Raw genomic sequence first — 8,199 nt, 5'->3', positions numbered from 1 at the left:
TTTGGTGCCCACCGGCGAACCTCCACACGTCTTCGAGGTCGGGGCGGTGTCCTAATCGGCAGTAAACCGTGGCGGACCCGAGCTACATTTCGCTTGGCAATTGCAGGGGAAAGGTTTGATCTCATGGTGCCTGGATTTGGTATAATTTGAACAAGGGACGGGTGTAGATCCGTTCTTATGCACCGAGGTTAGGAAGTCTGCGCGGGGATTTCACCAGGGTTCACGGAGCCCGAATTTTTTGCATTTTGGCCCTTCCTCGGAAAAAAATCACATTTGAACCCTAGAAAATTTTAATGTCATTTTTGGACCCTTTGCTCGGCGCCATAGTCTATGGCGCCGAGGTAATACAGCTCGGCGCCATAGGCTATGGCGCCAAGGTACGTGCTGCGCTGGCACAAACGGATGTCGTGGCGCCAATGTGGCACCGAGCTCGGCGCCATACATCTTGGCGCCGAGCTTGGTTGTGTACACAAAGCCATTCTAGCTCAGTTGGTAGAGCACAAGGCTCTTAACCTTGTGGTTGTGGGTTCGAATCCCACGGTGGGCATTTAATATTTTGTCTTTGTCACTGATTTGTTTTTTGTTGTCCAGATTTTTCGTTTATGCATCCATATTTTTTTTGTTTTTGTGACTCATTTGTTTATTCGTCCATATATTTTTTTGTTTATCCGGCGAGCACAGAGGTTATGTGCCACAGTGGCCGCGAGCCGTCAACTTCCTTCCTTGTTTGCTCAGCTAACCTACACCTAGGAAAATCAAACTGAACTGCAAATGGACTATAATGTTTAAAATTTCTTTTGGAAATGCAATTTGAAGATTAGCATAGGAATAACAATTATGTTTCTCTTTGTTAATCAAAAAGTGACCTGCAAAATAATAGCATGGTTAGATCTATACATCGTTCCCTTGATGGGACTCAGCATTGAATGGAAAGGTTAATTAAATCCACAGATTAACTATACTGTTTAGTTTAGTAGTATGTAAATTAAATATAAAAGTGAGGGACTGTACCCCTACACACAGACACAAGCTCACAAAGTATCACCTAGTGGAGTAATTTATGCAGTAAATTCTAAAATATATCATCCATGAGACAAGTATATAATGGAGTATACTTTTATTTAGTATAGAGGAAAAAAGATGAATATGTGTGCTTCTTTTTATGTGGTCATGATTGAAGTAAGAGTGTTCTCATTTGATTTTTATTGTGGTTAGCTGAGCAAACAAGGGAGAAGTTGACGGCTTGCGGCCATTGTGGTACATAGTCGTTGTGCTCGCCAGATAAAAAAAATTGGACGAATAAACAAATCAGTCACAAAAATAAAAAAATATGAATGAGAGCTCAACATTCTGCCATTACAGGGCCTCAAAACAGAGCTCAGCATCATCATCAAATACATGCAGAGGTAACCGACGTCTCAAAGTTCTGAAACCATATAGTGTATATATATAGTACAGTACAGTATGTTCCGAGAACGAAAAAAAAGGTACGAGATGCATGCAGATTGGTGGTCGGCTGGTCTCTGAATCCGAGCGCACGTGGGAGGCTTTCTCCACGTCCTCCTCGCTACAGTATGGTCACGGAGTTTGAATAAACAAAAACAAAAAATATCAGGATGAATAAAAAATCAGTCACAAAAATAAAAAAAATCTAAATGAGAAATAAATCTGGACGAACAAATCTAAATGAAAAATATGAACAACAAAAAAACAAATTAGTGACAAAGACAAAAAGTATTAAACACCAATATGAGTTTGACCCAGGATCTCAAGGTTAAGAGCCTTGCGCTCTACCGACTGAGCTAGACAAGCTTTGTGATTACACATCTGAGCTCAGCGCCATAGATCTTGGCGCCGAGCTCGGTGCCACGTCGGCACCACGTCGTCCAGGTTGTGCAAACGCAGCACGTACCTCGACGCCATAAGCTATAGCGCCGAGATGTGTTACCTCGGCGCCGTAGGCTATGGCGCCGAGCAAAGGGTCCAAAAATGACATTAAATTTTTTTTAGGGTCCAAACGTGATTTTTTTTTGAGAAAGGACCAAAATGCAAAAAGTTCGGTCACAGAGCTCGGAATTCCCAGGGCTCTGAGCGAGGGTTGTTGTGAGGGGGGGATAAGTCTGACGAGTGGGCCCCATGTGTTGGTGACATCGGGTGGGCACGAGTCTGTTCAGTTCTGTTACGCACGTGAGGGAGAGTGCTGACAGTGTGGCCCCATGCGGCAGCGACAGCGCATGGAACGTAGGTGCGCACGGACATCAACTAGAATCACTGATATGCGGGCCCTGCAGGTCAGCGTGAGCAAGGCGTAGGAGACCGTCCACCTGGGCCCACATGTCGGCGCCGAAGGACCGCGTGGGCCACCCAGTTGGTGGAATACCGCGTGGGCCGCACGTTGTGAGAGGGAAGGGAAGAAGATGGCCAGGGTATGAGGGAGATGGCCTAGGTAGGTTTTCCCATTTTTCATTCCCAAATCAATTTAAATTTAAATGCAGTTTCAAATTGCAAATTTATTTAAAATGCACGGTTCAAAAACTCCACCATGAATATAATTTGTTTAATTAATTTATTTATTATACTATTTAATCAAATGCTTTCAAATATAAAATTTATACACACTAACATAGAGAATAGGTATTTTAAGAAATATAATCTCTAATTTATAAAATTCCTTAGGGAATAATTATGAATATTCATTTCAACCAAGGGGTAACAAATTCATATAGAGATTATTTTATTTAAATCTTTATTAGGAACCTATTTATTTTAGGTGATGTTGCTTCAAATGTAAGAAAATTATCAAGGCATTCTTGAGAAGGAACCTCCCAAGTCATTAGGCCCACCTACAGTTGTCCTTGTCCAGTAGACCTCAGACAACCCTGTAGATGCACCTAATTACTCGACAAGTTCGGTATCTGTATCCTTTGCCTTTCCCAAGAGTGTTTCACCCGTCACGCAGATATTACAACACATCGGAGGAACGAATAAGCGGAAGTAATTACAGTAACTTAATTTACATTAAAGTATAGAAAGAGTGTTATTATTACAGACCAGAGGTATATGAGTGCAGAAGTATTATTATTACAAACTCGGGAGGCAAAAACCCCTCCCACATAAAAGTATAATGTTTTTAAAGGAGGACAACTTCCTCCCGAGGCTTCACTCTTGAGATTCTTCTTTTGGCACAACCTTAGAGCAAAAGCAGCAAAAGTTTGTTGCTTCCTCACCTACAACAACATGAGTTCGAAAACCCTGAGTATGAAGTGTACTTTCGCAAGTCTTACCCGTCAAAACAAAAGACTCTCAAGGATATGCTGGCTTGAGGGAGTCAAGGTAAGGCTTAATAAAAAATCAAGACTCTGTTTGCAAAAATGCTTACTGATAGTGGATCCTTAAAAATCCAGTTTTATTAGCAAGTTAAGTCATTACCTGAATCTAGAGTTCTTTCTACCCTAGTTCAAGCACTTGGCCTATGCTAGCCATATTTTATCATCCCTTTAAGTTACTGGAATGCTACGTGTAAGTCAGTGACCAAGTCTTCATGTCCGAGAAGTAACGACGATCCGAATCGATTAATACTCGGCTGAGGATCTCCAATCACACGACATATGTAGCACTTAACCCTTGCATATGTCAACTCGCCACCAGGTTTCCTAAGACCAGATCTGGTTCACGCCAACTGAGAGTATAGATACACCACCGTCCAGCCTCTTGCCACGGAGGGTACACGCTACTCTCGCCATCTCTCCACTCCCATTATGTGTTGTCCTATTCTGGTATTAGTCTTCCCGAGGCAAAGCTTACCCATGATGAGGCATGTGACTAGTTAAAAGGTCCTCGATCATCAGGCCTACATCGACACGGTCCTTAATCGACGCAGACGGAGACACTACACCGAGACTCTCTTCTCATGCAAGTCACTCGTCCGGTCTCAGCTTTATTACTTAAAACCCAAAGTTTGGTACCTGGCAGAGGTACATCTTTTCCGATGTTGAACCCATCACGGCCATGATGGATTCACCATCAAGTTTTATTTTTGAAAACTTCCCATCTAATCTATAGCTTCACTTTTGTTTTAAAACAAAACATTTTGTTTTTCTAAAGCAAGGCTAAGCATCAAAAACCCTTTTCATAAAAGGGTATCAAGGAAGGGTAATCAATTTTCCAAGGAAGGAAATGCATCAATTGTTTAGCACACAACTCCTATCACCTAATGCATCAAACAAGGTGATAAAGATTTTAAAACAGCAAGGAGGTGGCAAATGCACCAGGGCTTGCCTTGTGTTGTAGGAGAGTCGGGTTCTGCTCCATAAATATCAAAATAAAAGCAGTTTCCGGCAGGTGAGTCTTCAGGTGGTGGTGGTGTAGCTCCTTCTTCAACCACTACTTCTTCCTCGTTCTCTATATATAACCATATATAACCATGAATGCTCATGTAATGCTTATGAAATTGCAGTAATAGAAAAAGGTTTATTAAGTTGTATGTTGAATACAACTTTCCTTCACGATACTCCAGGGAAACTAGGGTTTTTGGAGTTAGTTCTTCATTTCAGAGGGCAGACCCTACCTAGAAGACTATGGTTTTATGTTTAGAACCAAACAATGTCTAAAACAAGTCAAACTTCACTCATGGGATCTAATTACTAAATTAGGCTCATCCTAAAAGTTTGGTGATTTTTGGAGTCTTCAAATAATTCCTAAAATTCCAAGAGACTAGGTTTTGGCTATTTTAAATACTTCATAATTCCTGGTTTGGACTAAAAATCTTGGAACCATATTTATTAAATACTTTAGAAATTTAGGAGTCCAACAAAATTGGTCCTACAATTTTAGCATTTTTCTAGAATTTTCTATGGATTTCCAAAGTCTGGTAGAAAAAGAAAAAGAGAAAAGGTCAACACTACTAGGCTCAATTCAGCCCGAGCCAGCCCAATACCGGCAGAACGCGCCCGCTCGCTCGCTCGCGCTGGCATCTTTGCACAGAGACCCCTGGCTGTTCGAACAACTCTTAAAGACTCCTCCCTACTGTATCTCTGTCTCACCGACATCTCCAGTAAGACCCCTCCCCTTTCTATTCTTTACAACCCGAGACCCTCGGTCGTGGACGGCGACAGGCCGAGCTTCGGCGAGCTCCTACTGGCCGAAATACGCAACGGCTAGTGCTCTAGCTTGGCTGACACTTAATTTAACTCCTAACAATCGTTTCACCTCGTTCAATTGCAAGGTTTGAGCTCTTAATCATACTGCCCACGGTGACAGCGCGATCAATGGACGAACCGAGACGTTCCCGGTGATCCTACGGGCTCTAACTCAATTGGATGGGTCGAGGAGCATCATGGGTACTTCAGAGTACTGAAACGAGGGAACAGAGGGTGTGAACGGACCTGTAACGCGCTGGCCACGACGAGCTCACTCAGTACGGTGTTCTGGATCGATTTAGGGGAAGTCTCAAATTGGGGCTCTCTGGTGGATAATCGGAGGCACGAGTGGGTGCGTTGGGTGCTTGACTACATAGCGGGGCTGATGTGGCACGCTCAATTTTAGGATCCGAGGGCGGTGGCATTTAATTTGAAGAGATTGCACTGGCGGTCGGAGAGGGAAGAAGCTACTGGCGCAAGCGATTTGTGGACTTTACCGTGGCAAGACCACCGGCGATGAACGGGTGGGCTAAGGCGACTCACTATGACGTGGTTAAAGGGTCAGGGTGTGTTGCGATCACGGCAGGCGACGTATACCTCAACGACGGTCACTTGGCTACGTCGCCGGCGCAAGTGGATGGACGATAGAGTGGCCAAAGTGTCCCGAGCTCATCTGTGACAAAGATCTTTTCACGGCTGAGCATAATCCACTTACCCGAGGCACAAATCGCGGCGACCGGCGCGAATCTGAGCGCACGGTTCACCGGCGGTGAGGGAGCTGCACCTAGGATCTATGTCAGTTATTGTACCATCAGAATGTTATTCAGAACACCTGACAGAGCAGATTGCAGCGCCCAAACCTCAAAATTCCATGTAATAACTTGCTAATCCACCTTTAACAAAGTTGTAGTCCTATAGTCCAGCTACAATTCGATTATAGTAACCATCCCCAACCGATCACTAGATCCTACTCTAATTCGACTTCAAAGTCCTGTTAATGTCACGGGTGGCCATAATTCAATTATCAGTGTGACTGACAGCTCAACTTTGAGCTCATTTTACTCCAAATTTTATATGTGCTCAAGGCTTAGATACTTAAGCAAAGTTGTACTCTTATTATAGCTCTGCAAATTTGATGTGTTGGCCCTAGGCAAATTCCTTAAGAACTGAGATATACAGGGTTCCAAAGTGGACCTCATGCAATGCATTTCAGACATAGGCACATGGAGGTATGGGGTGCCCTTTTTGCAAGTCCAAATCTCACAATTTGCCAAGAAAATCCTTAAATGTGAAAAACACATAGTTTTTGGTGTTATATTACCTTGGTTTTTTGCACTTTGGTCCAAAAGTGTATAAAATTTGCACTTAGCCCCCTAGGGTTCTAATTTAGGGTTTTCTAGGGGTCTTTTCAGGGTTTTTAGCACTCTAGGGTTTTAGTTTCACTAAAGTCCTTCGAAGAGGATATCTGAGGGTCATTTCTCACATCTTTTGAGGTTTTCACATATTTGGGCTTCCCTTATATTCATAAGACCAGATTTAGGGTTAAGTACTTTACACTAGGGTTAACCACACATCATGTCATATCAGTACAACATTTTTGAAATTTTTTCCTAGTGAATGCACTCTAGGTGTGACAAACACATGATATGCTAATGCTCATGATGTTATGCTCAAGTTTTAGTGACAATAACACCAGGGGTGTTACAACTCTAATATCAAAATCCCTGGAGGACATTTACTAAACTTTCAAAATAAGAATTTGGGTGTTACACATATAAATATCCCCACTTTATTGATAGCTTTGGGAGTAAGTTGATGAAGGTAAATTTCAAAGGTTTTTAGAACTTCGACCAACAATTTGTCCAAGGGGAACCGAAGCCCGGCTTTCGTGAAGCTTCTGTAAACCACCACTTCGTCAGCTTCCGGAAGAGGAACATTATTCTCCCCTCTGGCTCTCACAATTGAAACATCACGAAAGTATCTCCCTCTCATTGCTTCGATCTGCCCTTGTTTAATAGTCGATTTTCCGAAGACAACATTGCTTGATCTCTAGGGCCGATCTTCGGCATCTTCATTTCCACTTTCTACATCGAAACTCTCACTATCGCTAGAGTTTTCAGATATTCCAGCCAACATCTCATTTGCAATCTTCTCTATGTTGGTTTTTTCCATAGCTTTGTAAAATCTGGCCAGTGCCGGATCAACAATCATCTTCTCATCAGCCATTTAGCCGATGGTTGCTAGAATGCCAAAGCTCAAAATCCAATTAAACTCGATGGAGAAAGAAAGATTAAAATGATGAACGCAATATAAGCAACTGAAATAGCATGAAAAATACTCACAATGAAGGCTCCTATTTATATGTTCAGATCGCCATAGTTTGGTGGGTCCCGCAGTCAGTTTAATTCGTTATTCTAGTGAAGGGAAGGTGTTTTTTCGGACCTTCGGCTAAAGGCCTTCATTCACGTCGCAGTCTAAATTTGTTACAAAGAAACAAATCTATGAGGGGCTACTGTTGGTGGGCCTTCTTCCTCCGAAGGTCCTCAAAAATGTGACTGACTATATGTTTTTAGTACGACATGGATTATTGCAGGAGGCTTCAGCTTCGGGATAAAGATCTCTCGAGACAAGGGTAAAGATGTAACCTGAAGGTGATAAAAATGGACGATGAAGCTATAGCCGCAGAACTTCGGCTTGATATGATGACGAAGATCAAGTATAATGATGACCAAAAAAGGACAAAGACTACTTAGTCCTTAATGTTTTGTGTTATGATTGTAGATGGATGACAAGGACATATATGTAATTTCACGCAGTCTGTGTCCCGTGCATATAAATAGATGAACAGTACCACCGTACTGTTCACACTGAATTGTAATCACTCTCTCGCGTCTTCACCTTCAAACAAGCCGAAGGTATCAATGTAATATGAATTATGTTGATATTCATACATGTTTTATGGAATGCAAGTATGAGTAAATTAACGAGATGTAGTTACTACTTTCATCCCTTTGCATTCCTGTTTATACATTAAATGATGAAGGTATGCCCTTCTTGACCT

The 8,199-nt window shown here is 42.3% G+C and overlaps 1 non-coding gene across 1 annotated transcript; it reads left to right on the top strand.

Annotated features, from left to right (window-relative positions):
- The first annotated feature begins 474 nt into the window (after window positions 1–474).
- Window positions 475–547, top strand: TRNAK-CUU (transfer RNA lysine (anticodon CUU)). Its single transcript has one exon. It is a non-coding gene; the product is annotated as a tRNA-Lys (tRNA).
- Window positions 548–8,199: the final 7,652 nt, after the last annotated feature.

The sequence above is a fragment of the Zea mays genome, chromosome 4 (genome assembly GCF_902167145.1).
Source record: "Zea mays cultivar B73 chromosome 4, Zm-B73-REFERENCE-NAM-5.0, whole genome shotgun sequence".
Taxonomy (NCBI): domain Eukaryota; kingdom Viridiplantae; phylum Streptophyta; class Magnoliopsida; order Poales; family Poaceae; genus Zea; species Zea mays.
This window is presented reverse-complemented; position numbering and strand designations above follow the sequence as displayed.